Below are 22,870 nucleotides of genomic sequence, written 5' to 3'. Positions count from 1 at the left end.
GCTGGTGATTTCCGCCCATTTGATGAAGAGCGTAAAAAATAGCTAAAAACACGTGATAAACATAAAGGTTTAAAACAAAACAGTAGATTCAAATCTAGCTACTTTGAATTCTTTCGCTTGGGTATATTGGACATTGTCTATTTCTTACCATGTTTAAATACTAGACTTATTTATAGCTGTTACTAGTGTCTAGCAGTAAGACTTTAATTTCAGTATTTCTTAGGTGAGATTCGAATCCTTCGACTAAAGATTCTGTTCTTTCATTCGCAATGATAACTGTATTTAACTGTGAACATTATATATATGTATATATATATATATATATATATATATATAGAGAGAGAGAGAGAGTTAGAGATATATGTGAATATATGTATGCATACATATACGCATATATATATGTGTGTGTATGTGTGTGTGTGTTCAAAGGCGTGGTGCCACCAACATTTGTTATATATATATATATATATATATATATATATATATATATATATATATATATATAGTGTTATAATGTGTGTGTTTACTATTGAATATTTATATTTCATTTATTTTAATTAACCCTATAAGTTTATCACGTGTTTTGAGCTATTTTTTACGCTCTTCAGATTGCAATAAATATTATAAACTATGTGCCCTTTCCAAAAATAAAATCACCAACCTCGGATGATACCACATAAAATAGTCATGAAAGGTCAAGGAGGATAGAAATACTTAGAGGAAGATCACTATCCAGACCTCAACTAGATTACTGCGAAAAGTGCTTAAAGCCTAATATAGTCCTTTGCTACCTAAACTCTAGAGAAGACTAATGATCATTATAAGAAACAATTTTTCAGATGTCTGATAGAATAAAAGAGAAGTGAATTGGTAGTCGCTGTGGCCCGTTGGGTCATAAGTAGTTTGGTGAGGCACAATTCCTATAGACCATCACTTTTTTTTAATTTGACGTTCACTTTTGACTGCAACCATGCACTTCTCATTCTAACTTCACCGAGTACATGCAATCAAAATAAGAATTATGGAATCTACTGTGTAAATCTTGGAATGTGTATCAAAACGTGACATTTTATTGCTACATTCGGAAGCAATTTTTCGCAATTCTGGTTTTCTATATAGTGACTATTACACGCATCGCTGCATTCATTGGCGCAACTTGCATAGCCATTACATGCTGTTTACTTGACTCCCTACAAAGGAAATTATGACAAATGAAAACGTGCCAGTTACGATAAATGGCCACGTTTTCTCTGTCTTTTCTTTTCAAATAAAATCTTATGTTGAAAACGCATAAACATACACACACGTGGACATACGGATAGAAACACTGACGAACGCACAATGCATTCATTTCCCTCCAACGATAAGATAATGCGACACAATGTTCGTTAAAGTTACTTTTGAAGATCCAACACTCTAAAGAATGGGCTTACTGGTCTGCAAAAAAAAAAATGGCTGTTCAACTTCCAGTCGACATTCTCAAATAGAGGTACCGCAGACAATTAGCAATAAAATGCCTTCTCTTAAAAGGATTGAGTAAAGTCTGCAAAATAATGCCGATATTAATGCTTCTTAAAATCTTTTGAAATACAAAATAGAAATTGAAATGAATGCACTAGTTAATAAGTGATGCTCAATGCGTACTGTTTACATAAGAATTTTACCGTGTGATTTATACACCATTTCTCTTTATTTGCAAAAAAACTTATGAACAATTTACACCAAGCAGTTGTGTCCCAGAATTATTAATGATCAGTTCAATATTTAATGAGTTATTGTGTACACGCAACTATATATATATATATATATATATATATATATATATATGTGTGTGTGTATATATGTATATATATATATATAGAGAGAGAGAGAGAGAGAAAGAGAATAAATGACAAAAAGTTATATTTCAAAATTCATTATGTTGACCATCTTATAATTTATTCCTTTAATTCAGTTGACTTATACAATTATTGACATCTGTTTCGTAGCGCAAAATCAATTACTTAATTTTTATATCAATCAGTGAATCTATTACGCCCTTAACTCATCAGAAGAAATAGCAACACTCAATCCGTCAAAAGGAACTGAAATGTGATTTGACATGATGAAAATCTGAAAATTGGAAAATATCTTTTCATTTTTTCATTACGCCATATTGAATTTTTATCAAACAAAGTCATTAAACCCAACTATTCATACCAACAATTTAAATTAATTTATGAATCTTCTCTGAAAATGTTCTATTTAATAATTAGTAAATTTATTAATTCTAATTAGTGTATACATACTTATGAAAATAACATCAACAAATTATAACCTATTATATATATTTGTATATACGAAACTAAACTAAGCTAAAAAAACAAACAAACAAAAAAACAAAAACAAAATGAACCGATCAATCATTACGGTCAGTTCTCTAATAATTGATTAGAATTGAAAACCATACATAATTCAATTCTGTTAGCCACTCCCCCTTTTTTTAATGGAGAGTAGATAATACGGTGGATGTGTTATCGGCAGCTCCAGTAACTCTCGTTTCTCCTTTTTTTGACCCTCTGTCCTCATTCAATGAGTGATTTTTCTGACAAAGGGTGAAGAAAAAGCTGCTTAAAGGTCGGTAGTACTTGGTGACCAGTAGTCTGAGATGTCGGAAATTTTTCTGTCTCTGTCTATCCTTGGATAACCACTAAGGAGGTTGTCCTATCAGCAGGCGCAAAGTACTGGGACTGCTGTATTGCCATTTGGTGAGTGGATCTGGACAATGCAGTAGTCTCTTGTGGGGCCTCTCGATGCCATACTAGTGGGTAATTGTTACGGCTTTACCTTTTCGTGTGCTGCAAAAAAAATTTTCCTGTCTTTTTCTCTTACTTTCCCTCTCTGTACTGCTCTAACCAAGTATGCCGACCTATTCCACACATCCCCAAACCTCAACATTAAATATCTCCAGAATAAAAACTCGATTAAACCTAGAACCCCATCTTCCAGCGTAGACCCCTACTACCAGGTCTCCTTCTCCAATATCAGGGGTCTACGTTCCAACCTTCCAGAGGTTGAAACCCAATTACAGGAGACGAAACCGAACATATTATTTCTAAGTGAAACTGGAATAGGGCCGACCACTTCCCTAGATGAGTTCATAATTAACGGATACTCTAACTTAACAGCTAAATCTGACCCCCAAGATCGCCATGGGCATGGAATATGTGCCTACATTAAGGATGGCTTCCCGTGTGGCAGGGATATCTCTAGAGAAGATCCTAATTTACCCTATATGTGCTTCAGGGTTGAACTTGCTAACACCACTGCATTTATATTTGCCCTCTATCGGTCCCACAACAGCGGGGTTACTATCTTTAAGAGCATATCTGAGAAAATAGACCACATCCTGTCTGCACATCCCTCGGCTAACATCCACATCTGTGGTGACTTCAACGTCAATCACGTGGAATGGCTGACCCATTCAAATAAGACAGACGATGAGGGGAGGTTTTGTCATGATTTTGCAATTGTTTATGACCTCACTCAGATTGTTCGCGTACCCACCCGTGTGCCCGATACACCCGGTCAATATGCAAGCCTCCTAGACCTTTTTCTCTCAACTTCCCCTGAGCTATGTTCATGTTCCGTTCATTCTCCTCTAGGATCCTCCGACCACTCCGTCGAATCAGTTAAGATAAAAACGAAATGTAATAAGTCCCCAGACGTACCCTTCACCGTACTGTATACCGATACTCTATGGCTGGCTGGAATAGCTTTCGTACATTCATATCTGATTTACCTCTGCACTCCATGTTTAAAAAGGAAGTGTCCTCTATAGTATCAGATCTGACCGAATGGTTAATTGTAGGCATAGACCAATTCATACGATCTAAAAATTCCAACAAAAATCTAGCAGCCAGACATGGTTCTCCTCAGAATGTGCTGCTGCTATCGCGCACAGAAATAACTTTTTCCATAGCTACCAACGTAATAGATGCACTTAGACTAAAGCTGCTTTCAGGACTGCCAGCAACCACTGTAAAAGAGTAATAAAAAATGCAAGAGAGCTATATGCCCAGTCTGTTAAATCCAAGGTAGCTGATCAGCGGCTTGGTTCCCACCAGTTTTGGCAAATAAAAAATAGGATCCTGAACAGAAGAGTGCGTTCTATCCCAACTATTATCAATGGACCAGAAATCATCTCCTCAGCGTCAGACAAGGCCAAACTATTTGCAAAGAACTTTGCAGCTAATTCTACCCTATGCGATGAAAGGCATCAACTCCCCATATTTCCTCCTATAACACAGAAAAAGCTAGGTAACATACAAATATACGTGCATGAGGTAGCCAAGCTAATCAAGAACCTAGATTCCAGTAAAGCAACTGGCCCTGACGGCATCCCAATTATAGTGTTAAAAAAGCTTCAACCAGAACTTGCTCCCATACTTACGAAACTATTTAAGCGCTGCCTTAAAGAGAAGTGCTTTCCGACTCCCTGGAAGACCTCATCAGTTTGCCCTGTATTTAAGAATTCAGGTGATAAGTCATCTCCCTCTCAGTACAGACCAATAAGTCTCCTGTGTGTTATGAGTAACTTGCTGGAATCCATATTAAATAGAGAAATAGTCAACCACCTCAGCAGAAACAACCTTCTTAGTGACACACAATATGGTTTCCGTTCTGCAAGATCTACCGCAGATGTGCTGACGTTTATATCCCACAGCATTAGTGAATCTCTTGACAAAGGCTTCCATTTCTAGGGCAATTGCTCTTGACATAGCAAAGGCCTTCGACAAGGTATGGCATAAGGGTCTACTTCACAAGATTTCCAGCTACGGTATAACTAGAAATGTTTTCTCAGTCATTAAATCATTTCTCTCCGATAGGCTCATAAGAGTAGTGGTAGATGGACAAAAATCGGAGGCCTCCAATATAAATGCTGGAGTCCCTCAGGGGTCAATCCTGGGCCCAACTCTCTTCCTGATCTACATCAATGACCTCCCTAAACACATACTTAAATCATTCCCTGACATCTATGCTGATGACACGACCATCTACGGCAACACATCAAAGGCTGTAAATGACAAAGTTCTCTCTGATTCTCTCTCCTCTGATCTCGAGCGCGTGGTTCAGTGAGGAAGATGTGGCTGGTTACCTTTAATGCATCCAAAACCAAACTCCTATCCTTGCATCATTAACGCTCTGATCCCCATCTGGCATCAATTGTGATGGATGGCTCTCGTCTGGGTAAGGCCCCGTGTTTTTACAAGCTTCTGGGTTTGACCTTTACTCTTGATCTGAAATGGAACACGTACATCAAGTCTGTTGCCAAGGTCGCTGGAAAGATGGTGGGATCCTTCTACCACTCAAGAAGATATCTCACTACTGATGCAATTCTCTATCTATATAAAAGCCAAGTTCGTCCAAGGATGGAATACTGCTGCCATATCTGGACAGGAGCTGCTAAAAACAGCCTATCCTGCCTTGACAGAGTACAAAATAGACTTCGTGGCGTAGTGGGGGATGATGCCCTTTTCTCTACCCTGCAACCTCTCTCCCACAGAAGAGACGTTGCGAGCCTATCCTTGTTTTATTGTTATTTCCATGGTCCCCGCTCGCCAATCTTTCACGAAAAACACTCGTCTAGCTGAATCCACTGTAAAAAATTTCCCCCACTCTATATCTGTGCCTAAATCAAAACGTGGATTCCATGAACAAAGCTTCTTTCTTAGAACTGCACGCCTGTGGAACTCTGTTCCGTCTGCCTTCTTCCCACCGGACTACAACTTGGATGACTTCAAGTCCAACGTTAACAAATTCCTAATGAACCGCCCCCTTAAGTAAACGCTTCATCAAATCTCCACACTAACGTAATGCACTTGCAATAACCCTTATCCCTGAGTGGCTTCCGGGCCTTGATAAGTGGTGATCACTGTGTAAACAAAAGCTATTATAACATAACTTATTAATCATTACAATTATAATTTTTAAAATCATTGAAATTCTATTATTATTCTATGTATATATACCTTCAAGTGTTACACATCTACATATATGCATCAGGTATGATTTTAAAAATTATAATTATATAAATATCATCATGTAATTCATAAGTTTTGTCATCGTCATCATTTCTACTGAAAGGTAATGTGTTTTTATGATTCGTCTTGAAAAAGATCTTGGTATGAGACCCCCCTTCCAAAGTGTAAACTGTCTGTCCCCCCCTCATCAATAATGTCCACCTCATATCTCTCTCAGCATTCTACTATAAATATGAAAACCCAAGAATTGTTATCATCATTCTCGCTATGTATTCTGTTATAGACTCTTCTGCCTTCGCTGTTATGTCTCTTCCTCTATTATATGTCGTCCCCGATATGTACACACCCAAAATCACAGATTTATGAATCTTGTGGTTGACAATCTTGCAAAATATTGTTGGACGGAAAATATTTTTATGTAAGAAAATCCTAGCCAAATAAAATTGCTCTGTATACTAGATAAATCAAATTCAAAATTGTAGGTTTTATATTTCATTTTTTTTCAGTAAAATATAGAATTTTCAAAACAAAAATGTATTATTTGAACAATGAATATACGATATTTAAAGTTCTTTCCTTAATAAATTTTCGATGTAAGGCTTATCAACTTAGACGAATGTCTTTAGCCAAATACTTATTATGTATAGCCATAATTTTGCATTTTGGCACATATAATAAAAATATATTCAAGACTAAAATCTTTTAAAGAAATATAGAAAAGGACAATAAGAAAAATGGATCGAAAAATAAAAAGGATATGCAATCCAGGAATCCGATTCGAATGGTGCCCCTTGAATATAAATGAATGTTGTTTTTATGTTTCAAACTGGTCAAAGATTTCAAAATACAATTTTGTTGAATCCAGCATCCAGATTGAAAGGAAAAGTTCCTCAGCAAAAGAATAATCTTGGGGATAATAAATCCCATTTTTGGTATTATAAAGTCCGTAGAAAAAGTTATATTTTTGTACGGTAAAATCCAATTCGTCCATGTAAATCGTCTAACTAGAAAAAATAGTCATGATAAATTCAGGAAAGTTGGGCATAAAACAGGTGAAAGTTATTATATTTCTAAGAGTGAAAATTTAACAACTTTACACAAAAGCAGCTCTTTTTTCTTTGCTTATTATTCTAGCCTCTATTAAATGAAGTGAAACATTATGATATCCGATTTATAGATACGCCAAGGAAATGATTAAAGAAAGAGAGAATATCAGAGGAAAAGAGAGGATAAATGGAATCAACAAGGGGGCAAAGCGGTAGTTCTTATTAGGTGAAATATCGCAGGGGTGGATGAACAGGGATCTTATAAATATTTAGAGAATAAAAACATCTTTACGACCCTAGATCCAGACTGGAGGCTGTAGACAGCGCGCAAGAGGCTATTCTGTCTCTTTTACGCACTCTGCAGTCCCCCCTCTTATCAAGAGATCCTCATCACCTCCTCGCCTTGACCCACTTCTTAACATAATTACTTACGTATAAGAGGCTCGTTTTAAAGGTAAAGCATTCTATGTTTTTACTCCAAAAGTTTTAGAGCTACGAGAACTGAAGTAGTGCCATTAAAACAAGCGACATCCTGTGTTCTATTATTTCGTGCTCTACATCGTAACTACAATTCTCAATTCAATTTTTCTTAAATTCAACGACACATTTCTACTTCTGAACCACGTCTATGACAAGTGTTGCTTTCTTAGAATTTTACACCGTCAATATCTACAACAGAGAGATGATACTTTCAGGTCATGAATGCATGAGTTCAGTCATTATAACAATGCAATGTGAAATTCCACCTGATCTATATTAACGGAAAAAATAGAAGGCATTACATTTGGAACGTCTCTTGTAGTCAATAACGTTTCAATATTATGAAATTTCCAGACATTTATTTTTTGCTTATTAATTAATCATCACATCTTAAGGTCAAATGCCAATCAAAGATAAATTAGAATAAAGTTATTGAAAATGTTCACATATCGAAACAGAACAGTAGCTAACGTAATAATCACTAATTCTTTCTGTTTTATCAGAAGCATGGCTCACAGAATGTCAAGATTAAAAGACCAGATAGAAGGAAATGTTTCCAAAAGCAAATCCAACGCACATTTTTTACCCCCAGCATTAGTATTATTTGCATTATTAACTCTAATATTCATATCACGGTTTCTTATAATCGCAACATTTTTTTTCAATCAATCTAATTCTCAGCCTTCTTATTGGCCAGGCTAGTAGAACAAGACTAATCTACAATTGTGAATTTAATAAAGGGTTAAGTTTTAGATTTCGTACTTGTTCATGCGTGCGGCATAAAGCTTCGCATGTTCGAAAACCAGTACAAAAAGAAGGACGGAGTTGTTAATCTAAGAATACAAATGTAAGAAAAGTCGCGCGAATCATCTAAATATAATAAATAATAAATCCTCCTCTAAAAAATTGCGTCATATAAATTGAACCAAATCTTACGTGCCATTATAATTCATGACGAGCATTTTATTACTTCCTTCGACCTGGGAACTCATGTGTCTTATGACGTATAAGCTAACAAGTTTTCACTCAGAAACCAGATCCGCATTATCCTGCCATCTTATTTTCGTTGCAATCTTAATTGTTTGCATCTAGTTCATTTTGGGTTTTCCTCTTCCTATTTCTCTCATCAGAGTTCAACTAGAGCAAATTGAAAAGAAACGTAAGCTATACACTTTTAATTAAACATTATAAAACGAACCATGCAAGTATATAAGAATGCATTTTTTCTAAAGATTATATATTAAGAAAGGGGAAGAGAAAGAGGACATAAATATTGAAAGAGAAAGTGACATCGTTATTCTGCTATTAGCTGCATAGAGCTAACGCGACCAATTATGTATTTTAGAACTGAATATATATATATGTGTGTGTGTGTCGCCTATGCTGTTAATAAAATCTACTTGCAAATAATTAAATAAATACGTTCACACACAAGCATATATATATATATGTATATATATATATGTATAATTTTTAGTTTTCTTTTTTAGATTTCTGATAGACATCTTTATATGAGATAAAATTTAATAATTTACAGATTTTCTCGTTTTTTTGTTGAAAAGAATTGCATTATAATTTTGCTGTGTTTGTTTAATCGTGTAGTACTTAAGATTATTTAGGATATCTATTTTTAAATTGTTTTGTATACGGCTTTAGTTTAAAAAAAATAAACTAATATATGGAAATTAATAAAACACTCACATATTGGTCAGAGTGGTGGTCGTCAACTGGTATACAAGTTCCTTTATTTTCAGATGAATTAGCTTAAAACAACTCCAGCGCTATGATCCCTTATCTCATCTGTCATTTTCAATACTACAATCAGCGTCGGTTAGCGGCCTATTGAACTACGACTCACAGTAATTGTCTGTATTTTTTAGATGAGGTGTTTTCATTGATTGAGATTGTCGGACTGACTTCCTCATCTTGGTTGTTATAGTCACAAAGTTTCGTCCGTTTTGCCCTCAGGCCTTCATCAGGTGTTTTGTATCGAACTGGGGAACCGTTTGTTAGGAGTCTCGAACCCAACCCTTTATTATTATTACGGGGGTATCGTGTTCGGACTCCAGCTAGGCCTGATACATAGTTGCTGATTCTCTGTTTTGAATGTTACTTTTTCACTGCCTTCGTTCAGGATTGAACTCAGCACCTTTGGGTAACTGTAAACTTTAATACAACGTCTAGGACCACTAGGCCATATGTCACTCACAGCGCAAAATGTTTGCATCCGTAGACAGAAACCTGAACATGTCTTCATATCAGGTCGGTGGAAGAATAAACTCTACGAACTTTTTTCTTTATATATTTTTTTACCTTTTGCTTTTTGTGTTTCATTGTTGTGATAAAGTTGTCTGGTTATTGTACACAATTGTTGTTCCAACTCATGAAACACTGCCGCTCCGATTCAAGTTCTAATAGAATTTCTATTTGTTCTTAAGCATAATCGGAACTTTCACAGATTAGAAAAAATAATTTCAAAAACAAAATTATGCACTTTTACTCAAAAAGTAATTATTTATCGAAAAAATAAAAAATAAAAAAATAAATAAAAAAAGAGTGAATTAAGTCGAGCAACACTTTAATATTTACATGATTTTGCGTGGTTTGAACTCGTACATTGTCCACCAGATCAACATCTTTTAACCTTTACCCAGTTTAAGATGTTCTTCTCGGGTGGAATACGTTCTAGCAAACCCAATTAACTTTGTGTATAACTTCATAAGAAGGCATCAAATATAGCCATCTAATTTTTTTATGCGGAATGAATTTATTACCTTGCGGTTTAATTAGGTTTTTTTTTCAATTAATTTATACTTCGCGAAAATCGACATGAAATGGGTCTCTTAAAAAGATAAAAATCAGATTCACTATCTCAGTAATATTTTAATGTTCATTTTCTTTTTAGCTCGTTTAACCCTTCAGCAAATCTATTATATTGAGACTTTGATCTAAGATTGGCTAGTGTTGGGAAATATGAACATTACACGTCCTGATTTGATTTTTTTTTTTTCAAATTTGAACTTTTGATTAAATCTTTTTGACATAAGAATTATCTCATGAATCAATTTTGATTCTTCTAATTTTAAATTCAAATTAAAAAAAATAATCAAGATTATCTACCACTTTTCAGTCCAGGTGATAATATATGCTATCTTACACTTTTAACTTTTCGAATGAAAACATCTTCATTTTCACTAAACAACGTTGCCAGATTCTTATGCACGCCATTCATTATGATTTTTAAATTTTAGAGATTTTTAACATAAACTTCGTGCATAATGCAATGCCGTTGTTATTTGAAAATTTGTTTATAGTCACAATATTTTTACATTATGACTTCCACTTTCTACTCCGCAGATAGGGTGACGGGAGAAACAAGACATGGTCCCTTCTGATTAATGCTTATCTTTCCCTGAGATGATTTTACTCTTCTCTCCACCTATTAAGAATGTTTTTCTTGTCTCTTGATCATATTTAATTACTCAGCCAAATAGACAACAGAAACCGGAAGTAAAAAGTAAGCATTTCATGAATCCTATACTTGTTAATCCTATCTTTTAGCGTGTGATCAATTCATAGAGCAAAGACAATTTCATAATGTAAATAAACAAATATATTATCTACAAAGCAAGAAATATGTTTTATGCGTAAAATAGATGTTAAATTCAGAGTTCCGTTAGACAAGCGACAAAACTAAAGTTAACTACGGACGGTCTCTCTTCACGTTTAAATCATATACAGACGCCATTTTTATCTTTGTAGATTTTCCCCACTCCTCCATGTACAAAATTAATCATTCTATGTAATAACGCTAGTATCAAAGCCGTTGTATATAATATTGTCGAGAATACACTATAATTATATATATATATATATATATATATATACTATTACATAAATGAAACTTTGTGTGTGTAATTTCGTTTGTTATAGACTCCAAAACAGCTTGACCTATTTTATGAAATTACGCACAAAGGTACTTGCTGTGCCTAGAAGTGTTTTAGGCTAGGTTTTGCATCGAAATGTTTCCAACAAGTATCGGCAACTGATAATCGCTATGTATTATTGCACGTATACAAATGAAAATGACTTGCGATTTTCTCAGGTCGTTGCTTGGCGACGAGCCAGACCAACATTGATACCGTATTTCTGTTATGGAAGTGTTCGTACTACTACTTCACATTTCACAGCGCACGCACAGATGCACACACGCACAGAGACACACACACACACACGCACGCACGCACGACCATTACAGCGTGTTTTCTCTTTCTTTTTTTTATTGACGATGTAAGTTCTTAATGTTCCGTTAACAGAAAAGACGTTTATTGATACGATTGGACAATTTACTTTCTTAAATCAAAGATTCCCAGACTGTAATACCCCAATAAATACGACTTAATATGTTTTTATATTTTAAAATACTTCTTCAATTTTTTTCATTAACTTGACTTTAATTAACACTTTAAATAACATTTATTTATACAAGTACAAATTACTTAACTTAACAATAATGATTTTTTTACTAACTAATCAAAACAAAACACTCTTCGTAACAACAATAAAACAACATTGCTTATACAATACTTATGCATTAACAAACACTTATTTAAAATTGTCTCCATCATAAATGTTAGAGAAAGATTAATTAGCAATATTGAAATTAGAATTATATATTATTTATTCATATTTTTAAAACAAAGGACGATTTTAAAAATGCCAATTTTATTTTTCAACAATATATATATATATATGTATATATATATATATATATATATATATATATATATATATATATATATATTGTTACATAATCGCTGCGTTAGATTATGTGTTTTAGAGAGAAAACATTTAATTTTTTTCCGACGGAAGATATATCTTCATTTTTCTCGTTTTAATCATCGCCGGTAGAAAACTCAGAAAAAAAGAAATTCCGAACCTGCAGCGATGGAAAAAGAGGCCACAGAGAGTCAAGGAGAAGATGAGTGAGCTGCAGAAAAAGCTCAGCAGGTTTCAACATCCTCTTCTCTTCGGCATGACTTAGCCGTTTGATAAGGATGAGTGAGCCATTTGATAAGATCACGGGGTAGTGGCGCACTGCATTACCCTTTTGGTTCCGGGATGCTTACCGTATAAATTTGGACAAAGAAAAGAAAGAGAAGCAAGCCACGTACAAATGAAAAAGGAAGAAAAAAGAAAAACATAATTTTTACATAAATGTCGGCAAGCAGTCATGGCAATCAGACGATGAGACCCTGTCCCGGAAAGTCAACGAAAATGAAGCTAAGCTTTAGTGTGTACGGAATACCAACAGATGAAAAATTAAACTGAGCAAACTTGTTTACAATGGGCAAACGATATCAACAAAATAACTAAAACGCAAACCTGACTTGCAAAACTTATAAGTTAGCATTTAAATTGATCTCGGTATTGTCTGGTGTTGTCTGAAAGACTGTTTTTATCAAAGGACATTTCACTGTTGAATTTGAGAAGCGAATTTTCCCAATGCGAGCTGAAGGTTGAGTGGAAGATCGACTCCGTCGATTAAAATGACTGTGAATAAAGCAGTCAAGGAGACAATAGAGACAATTGTGCATGTTTTTTAAAACGATACAGCCTGCTAATTAATACGCATATGTGTTGCTAACTAATACGCATATGTGTTGCTAACTAATACGCATATGTGTTGCTAACTAATACGCCCAGAGCGGAAAACTAAAGAAAAATGAATATGCCGAAGATATCCCACATAAAAAAGAACGAACTGTAAGTCTTCTATCTTCATCTGTCTCGTACGATGAATAATTGTTTCCTTTTCTTGACCTTTATTTTCTATTGATATACTTTAATTTTCAGATATTATCGTAAGCCTCCACGCGTTTTCATTTTTCGTTTTTTTATTTTTGCCTAATGTAACGATCTTCTTGGTAAAATTGATTGAAACTATTCATTTATGTTCCGTTGCTTTCGTGTGCTGTTCATTAGTCAATTCTATATTTTTCGGGACTTGAAAAAGTCTCCAATCCTCTCATGTTCGGCGAAATATATCGAACGAAGAGCACCTTTTCCTTTTTATCCATTACGTTTTGTATTTTGTTACGTGAGGACCTTTACGTAGTCCCAACTTGGGGCGTGATTGTCACAATATGTATATATATATATATATATATATATATATATATATATATATATATATATATATATGAAATTTATTACGGTGAGTCCAGCATGAGTTTACAAATTGTTTCAGCTAGAGGAAAATCCTCAAAGAGAGGAAAAAATCCAACTAGCATCGTCAGAATTCATAGATGGACTAAGTTATAAAGTCAAATAAGAATGGAAAAATCGTAGATAAAGGGGAGTTAGAAAAGAAGGGGGAGTGGTAGGGAGAGGACGTTGGAGTTTAAAGTAGTAGGAGTGTCTTCAATAAGAGAGGGGTTTATAATTAAATATTAATTATGTGTAAATTCTTATATACGTTTTTTTTAACGGTTTAAACTTAAAAGACGCTACTTTTATTGATAACGGCATAAGTAACAGTTAATTTAAAGGATCACCATGGCAACAGGTTGGAGAGTTAATGTTAGTGAAGGAACGGGTTGAAAATGGGGTTTAAAGTGATTTAGGCGGGCGGGGAGAGATTGAAAGATATTTATTGTTTATAAAATGGAAAGAAAAAGAAAAGGAAAAATAAGTTAATGAATTATACTTTACAGGTTTATTTTGATAGTATAATGATATATATAATTAAATATAATATATATATATAAATAAATTAGCCGGGCAGGTAGAAATTATACGTTACAGGTTTATATTAATAAAATATAAAATAGGTGAAAGCTTAAGTAAGTAACTTAGATAATAGATAAAAAAAATTAAGGGAAAAAAAACAACATTTTTAATAAGTAACACACAAATACAAGCACACGCATAAATATGTACAGCAAATGCACATACGTAAATGAGGGAAAAGCACATGCGTGATTACACATACATATATATATATATATACATATATATATAAACATACATACACATACACAAACAGATATATATATGCACACATACACAGATACGTAAAAATACACGCATATATACATATATAAACATATATATAAATACACATACATCCAGATGCACACACTTACACTAAAATACATATACATATATATACATATGCATATACATACATATATATATATATATATATATATATATATATATATATATATAAATTAGCTAGGAGGGGGGGGGAGAAATTAAAAAATATTTTATAAATAATTTTTAAATTTTCGGGCGTTGTAGTTGAAGGAAAGAGAGAAGGAAAAATATAAATTAATGAATTATTAGTTACAAGTTAATTTTAATAATATAGAAATAGGTAAGAATATCAGTAAGTTAATCAAATAATAATAAATTCATAAAATTATTAGGGAGATATTTATAATAAGTGAATAAAACACATACACACAGAAAAACACACACAAATACACATGTAGAAGATACGCACACAAATACAAATACATATATATATAAACACATACATATACACACATGTAGAAGATACGCACACAAATACAAATACATATATATATACATACATATACATATATATATACATATAAATACATACATACACACATATACATACATCCAAACACATACACACACACACACACATATATATATACATATATATATATATATATATATATATATATATATATATATATATATATATATATATATATAAAATTAGCTGGGCAGGGAGAGATTTAAAAAATTAATTTTTTGTTTTTAATTTATTATTTATAATTTTTGAATTGTCGGGCGTTAAGTTGAAAGAAAGAAAGGGGAAATAGAAGGGGAAATAGGTGAATTATACGTTATAGGTTTATTAAAGTAAAAATAAGTAAGGATATCAGTAAGTTAATTAAATAATAAAAATTAATATAATAATTAATAAAATGTTAATAATAAGTAGATAAAAAAAACACACAAATACATACACAGGAGTACACATGTAAAAAATGTACACACATCAATGGGGGAGGAGCATGTGCTTTAGTATATGTACAAACACAAATACGTAAATATATGTAAATAAGCTTCCTGTTAAAAATATGATAATTATTATTGAGAGAATTAGTAAGAGGTAAATATAAGAGAAAAGTGTATAGTATATGTTATATGTAGATGGTAAATTAAATAATTAATTAAAATAGAAGGTAAGTAAATGATTAGTTGTTAACAAGTAGATAATAGACCGAGAGGCAAGTCAAAGGATACCAATTGTGATAAGTACGTAATTGAAATATTAGAAATCGAGACCTTACCATGGAAATAGCCAATAAGAAACTATGAGGCGAGAACCTTTAAATAATGACATAAGGAGTGATTAAGGCAAGGGGGGGTACAAAAATGAGTTAGGTAAAGAGAGATGCAGCTAAAAAATGGTGGGATAAATAGGTGGGGGTTCTGTGGAGGGGTTCTTTTAGAATGAATGGGGGACTATATAGTTTCGGTTATAAATAGGGTGTGTGTAATTCGTTAGTGTTAGATTTTAGGGGTGGGTTATAGTTATTACTAGAAGGGTGAGAAGTTGCTTAAGAGGTGGGATTTATAATGTTTACAATTAAGTGAGGTTTCAGTTTTTTTATTTAGAAGTTTATCTCTATCTCTAAAATTAGTAATCAGTAATTTTTCAGTTAAGCATAAATAACATGGGAAGTTTAGTGATTTACAGGTACTAGCTCTATTCAGAATTTCCCAGCTAATAATTGGGGTGAGGTTGTTTCGGGTACGTAGTAGATAGTGGTTAGTTAATGAAGTACTATTGGGGTGGTTGGGGTTATTTAGGGAGCATTTATGCACTCTAAATCTGTCTTTGAACGTGGTGCTTGAGAGGCCCAATGTAAATTTTTTTGTTTTGTGGGTCTTCAGCAGGGGCAATAGTTGCTTTGTAAACGACATTTGTTGAGAGACAATTTTGCTGGAGCGGACATTGGGGTTTGTTAAGGCAGTTACAATTATTTTGACCATTGTTATTATAGTTGTGGTTATTTAGTATTTTATTGTTGCGTTTTTTAATTTTATTTTCTAGATTATTTGTGCAACTGTAGCTAAGTTTAATAGTGTTCTTATTAAAAAATTTATGTAGAATATTACTGGGGGGAAGTGGTGATTAAGAAGCAGCTAATTTATATTTATATATATATATATATGTATGTATATGCATATGTATATATATGTATATGTATTTTAGTGTAAGTGTGTGCATCTGGATGTATGTGTATTTATATATATGTTTATATATGTATATATGCGTGTATTTTTACGTATCTGTGTATGTGTGCATATATATATGTGTTTGTGTATGTGTATGTATGTTTATATATATGTATATATATATATGTATGTGTAATCACGCATGTGCTTTTCCCTCATTTACGTATGTGCATTTGCTGTACATATTTATGCGTGTGCTTGTATTTGTGTGTTACTTATTAAAAATGTTGTTTTTTTTCCCTTAATTTTTTTATCTATTATCTAAGTTACTTACTTAAGCTTTCACCTATTTTATATGTTATTAATATAAACCTGTAACGTATAATTTCTACCTGCCCGGCTAATTTATTTTTATATATATATTATATTTAATTATATATATCATTATACTATCAAAATAAACCTGTAAAGTATAATTCATTAACTTATTTTTCCTTTTCTTTTTCTTTCCATTTTATAAACAATAAATATCTTTCAATCTCTCCCCGCCCGCCTAAATCACTTTAAACCCCATTTTCAACCCGTTCCTTCACTAACATTAACTCTCCAACCTGTTGCCATGGTGATCCTTTAAATTAACTGTTACTTATGCCGTTATCAATAAAAGTAGCGTCTTTTAAGTTTAAACCGTTAAAAAAAACGTATATAAGAATTTACACATAATTAATATTTAATTATAAACCCCTCTCTTATTGAAGACACTCCTACTACTTTAAACTCCAACGTCCTCTCCCTACCACTCCCCCTTCTTTTCTAACTCCCCTTTATCTACGATTTTTCCATTCTTATTTGACTTTATAACTTAGTCCATCTATGAATTCTGACGATGCTAGTTGGATTTTTTCCTCTCTTTGAGGATTTTCCTCTAGCTGAAACAATTTGTAAACTCATTCTGGACTCACAGTAATAAATTTCCTATATACTGCTCTGACTACACATTGAGCACTCTAGTCCGGCTTTTTCACCACTGGTAAATATATATATATATATATATATATATATATATATATGTATCCTTGACAATACACACACACACATATATATAGATATAGATATAGATATATGTAGATATATTTAAATATATAAATAAACATATAGAAATATTAAAATATATGTATATATACATTTAAATATATATGTATAAATGTAGAAATATTAAATATATATATGAAATATTTATATATATGTGTATATATATATTTATATATATTGAAATATTTATATATGTAATATATGTATATTAAATATATATATATATATATATATATATGTGTATATGTATATATGAATGTGTTATATATATGTGTATGCGTATGTATTTTTGTGTATATAATCCGGGATATATATACATATATATATATGTATATATATATGTATATATATATAGATGCACACATTAATAAATATATGTATGTAATGATGTTCTAAATGTTTATGTTTTATAAGTTGATTTAAGTGGTTGTCTTTTATTATAATCTATTGTCTTTAGGGCACGGTTCCACGGGATAAATATCAATTTCATGGCGCCTGGTCCTATTTCCATTTTTGTTATAAGACATGAATTGCACGGAAACATATTTCACTGATGAGGTTTTTTGGCTTGTGGCATTTTCTGTGATTTTTCAACAGACACTGGCGTACTTTTTACCGAGAACAGAAACCTAACAAACAATGAGAATTGAATAGCCAACTATAACGATTTACTATTTTACCATTTATTTTGTGATAGTTTTGTGTACACATCGTCATATATTTGTCTATGTATGAATCTATGTATGAATCTATTTCTCTCTGTCTCTCTTTATATATATATATACATATATATATATATATGGTAGATTCTCTCATCGAAGACGATGAATGAGGGTTCAGTATGCAATCTTCAGCAGCTCCCAAGCTCTGTGACACCACATGCATAATTGCAATCCTGTAGACGTCCGGCACACTCCTCCGCAGATGATGAACTTTCATATGCTCGTAGGTTGGCCTACGAGCATATATATATATATATATATATATATATATATATATATATATATATATATATATGGTAGAAATGGTAATTAATACAAACCTGAAGAAAGTGCTCAATACTGTTGTAGAGCAAATATGCGTTTTATTTTTTATTACCGTATTTTTCTGTTAAGTTACATTATTGTTTCGGCTACACGACCTTTTTTTGGCCGTCATGTAGCTTCCTCAGAACGTCATGTTGCTTCCTTATAAACGAACATTTCTGTAAAAGTCTGAGGAAGCTACATGACGGCCAAAAAAGGTCGTGTAGCCGAAACAATAATGTAACTTAACAAAAAAATACGGTAATAAAAATAAAACGTATATATATATATATATATAAATATATATATATTATATATATATATATATATATATATAGATATATATATATACTGTGAAAGCTAACTGAAGACTTCAAAAAGGGTGTTGATGGCAAGAAAAAATGTATTTCATTTTACGTTACAAGTCTTTCCATGTCCAGTCAAACAGTTTCAAACATTATATAGTTTGAAAATTTTCCAAAACCAGCATTTCATCAGACTTTATGAATGAACACACTTTTGACAATAAAGCATTTTTGAAGAGAAAGAATATTAATGCTCAATTATGAAATATGATAATTTTGTAGCTTACTCCTAAAGTCAACTCTTTTTGGCTTAAAACTCATTGGTATATAAAATGTTTACTGAATTACACGAACTCAGTGTATACATATAAGTCTCTCTCTCTCTCTCTCTGTCTATATATATATATATATATATATATATATATATATATATATATATATAATTTTAAGCAGTAGTATGGTTCTGAATGAGATAATATGTATATATAAAAGATAGGAGAAGCGAACAACTCAGTGAAATACCGATTTTCCGAATCAATGCTTGTCGATGCCCATCTACATATGAGCGATACTTCATGACGACGTCCGCTCGCATTAAGCAGACCCAAATATAACACACACAAACAGAATAAAGAACGCATATTAAATCACTCAAACGTTCACGCACTTCACACAAATATGCACAGGGAAATATATAAAGAAACACGGAAAGTAAACATTCATAAATCTTGTCAGACCTAACTATAATTTGACCTCACATTAAATATAATTTTTACAAATCGGCCACCCCTTATCAAAGCCCGGAGTCCACGTGAGGATGAGGATAGTTGTGTGTACAGTAGGGGAGTAACCGTTACGAGTAGAAATTTGGTATATTTATATTATTTAAAAGGGCGGTTCAACCGGAACTTGTTTACATTGGACTTGAAGACAGCAATATCGGAAGCAGACCAGCGGGACAAAATTCCACAGGCGAGCAGTTAAAAACAAAACTTTGTTCAAGGAATTGACGTTTAGATTTAAGCACCGATAGAGAGTGTGAGAAATTATTAATAGTGATTTTTGGCCAAAAGAGTTTTTTTATATAAAAAAAGTGACGTGAGGGGACCATAGATTGAAGCTTAATCGAGAACTTGCCATGAAAATATCGACACACTCGCAACGTCTATTCTGTGGCAAAAAGGTTTGCTGAGAAGAAAAAAAGGGCATAAATCAGTAGGTTATGGCGTCGTGTTTGAACCTGTATCGAGGCAATGATTGAGGCTGAAGACGGCTATATATATATATATGTATATATATATATATATATATATATATATATATATATATATATAGCAAGTTATAAAATATATATGGCGATTAAGCTGCACAGAATATTCCATTCCAGTATAAGCCTGAAGAATCCTAGAGTGGATGAAACGTGGAATATTCTGTGTAACTTAATCGCTATATATATTTTATAACTTACTAACTAGCTCTACCTACGTATTGAGCACTGCTGAAGTAAATACTTAAAGTTTACGCATAAATTTATACTTTTGTATATTAATTTATGTGAGTAAATGAAGTAGTTATATATATATATATATATATATATATATATATATATATAAATGTTTAGAGGAACAGAATTTATATACAGTTTTGAAAATAATAAGCGGAAGTTTCTCAAGAGTCAAAGTCAAAAGGTGCAAGGCGAGCATCCTTTTTGGGCGAACGTCCTTGCACCTTTTGACTCGTATAAACCAGCATGTTCCATCGAAGATCAGACAAGGGAGGATGGGGTCTGGTGGTCTCTCTCCTTCTGCAGCATTGGACTCTGCTATTGGCCAGCATTTGGTTGACAACCCGTGCTGTGCCGATAGATATAAAGTAGAATGGTTCGAGGTGCTACATAGAGCGGATTCCAAAAATATTTAAAGATTTTGGTGTCCGTTCCTAATGCGGTGCGTCAACCTTCTTTGTGCCGGCAAAAGGAAACATCTAACGCATTGTTTCTCTTTGGGGAACTTTGAATCTTGTCTCTCGTTGTTTTTTCTCCCTCGTTGTGCCAATATTTTAATCGTTTTTAAACGTTAATAAATTTATTTAGTGTCCCCGTACTTTTGGCACGTTTAATAAGTTCCCCATTAGAACTCTTTATTTTCGACATAATAATATTTTGTACACTATCGATTTTCTCCTGATGATATGATAGCCGAAAGAGCTCTTGAGAAACTTCCGTTTATAATTTTCAAAACTATATATATATATATATATATATATATATATATATATATATATATATATATAAAATGAATACAAAAGTCTATATTCCAAAGTTCATGATGTTTACCCTCTTACAATTCAGTTGTCATTTAAAATTCTGGACAGTATCTGTTTCGGAGCACAAAATTAATCACTCAGTCTATCAGTGAATCTATTTTTCCCCTTAGTTCATTAGAAGAAATAATAACAATCAATTCATCAAAAGGAAATAAAGTACGTTTTGATTAAAAATCCGAAAATTGGAAGAGAAGCTGTAAATAACTTATATGTTTACATTACTCCATTTTGAATTTTAGAAATATGGTTAACATCGTGAAATTTAAAATATGGACTATTGTCATTCATTCATTATATTGCTCTGTAATTACATTGAACTTTTTAAATAAAGATTGATTAGAAAGAAATAAGGAATATTTTCCACACACACAGACACACACACACACACACACCTCTATATATCTATATATCTATATCTATCTATCTATATATATATATATATATATATATATATATATATATATATTGTATTTTGTGTACATAAAGTTGTTAGATGAGACAAGTCATTGGTATCGGTTGTTACAAGCCCGAAAATTAGGACCGTTTAAGATATGCATATCAAGCTCTCTTCAGCCAATGTTCATATATTTTGTAACCGGAAGTGATATATATATATATATATCTTTCTATTCTTTACAATGATAGCAAATTTATCTATTTAGGTTCCCTGGACTCCGATGACACTCCTGCAATTTAAACCAAGCTTCAAAATAAACTACTTCGATGGCATAAACTAAAATATTTATCTAAGGAAGTTTATAATAATATCCGACCGGTGGGCTCTCAACGCCCCAGGATTTACGGATTGCCTAAAGTACACAAAATTGATACTCCATTGAGACCAATTTTGTCGATGGTAGGTTCGGTCCAACACAATCTGGCTAAATGGCTGGTTATAATTCTTGAACCAGTCTGTTCTTTTTATTCAACACATTGCACACCTGATTCTTTTCATTTCGCATCGACTATCAAGGAGCTTCCTCTTACCACTAGTAACTGTTATTTGGTCTCCTTTGATATTAGCAATTTGTTTACCAATGTCCCTCTTGACGAGTTCATTGACATATGTGCTGATTTTCTTCATAGAGGCCCTGGCCCCCTCCCCTCTTTTCCTGAGGCGGTGTTCGTTGAACTTTTGAAACTTGCTACTAAGTCAGTTTCCTTTAGTTTCAACGATGTGATGTATCGCCAGTTCGACGGTATATCGATGGGATCACCCCTTGGCCCAACTTTGGCCAATATTTGTGTTGGTTTTTTAGAACAGACGTTGTTTGACAAGTACCCTAGACCAGCATTTTACATGCGTTATGTTGACGACACATTTTCTTGTTTCGCAACGCATGATG

The 22,870-nt window shown here is 32.6% G+C and overlaps 1 protein-coding gene across 1 annotated transcript in view; it reads right to left on the bottom strand.

Moving 5' to 3' along the window:
- Positions 1-22,870, bottom strand: part of LOC145278789 (short transient receptor potential channel 7-like) — a 570,160-nt gene that overhangs the window by 300,936 nt on the left and 246,354 nt on the right. The gene's annotated exons all lie outside the window — the stretch shown is intronic.

Source organism: Euprymna scolopes, chromosome 1, assembly GCF_053919585.1.
Source record: "Euprymna scolopes isolate OS-2025 chromosome 1, ASM5391958v1, whole genome shotgun sequence".
Taxonomy (NCBI): domain Eukaryota; kingdom Metazoa; phylum Mollusca; class Cephalopoda; order Sepiida; family Sepiolidae; genus Euprymna; species Euprymna scolopes.
Note: the sequence above shows the minus strand (reverse complement) of the source record. Positions and strands in the feature narration are given on the sequence as shown.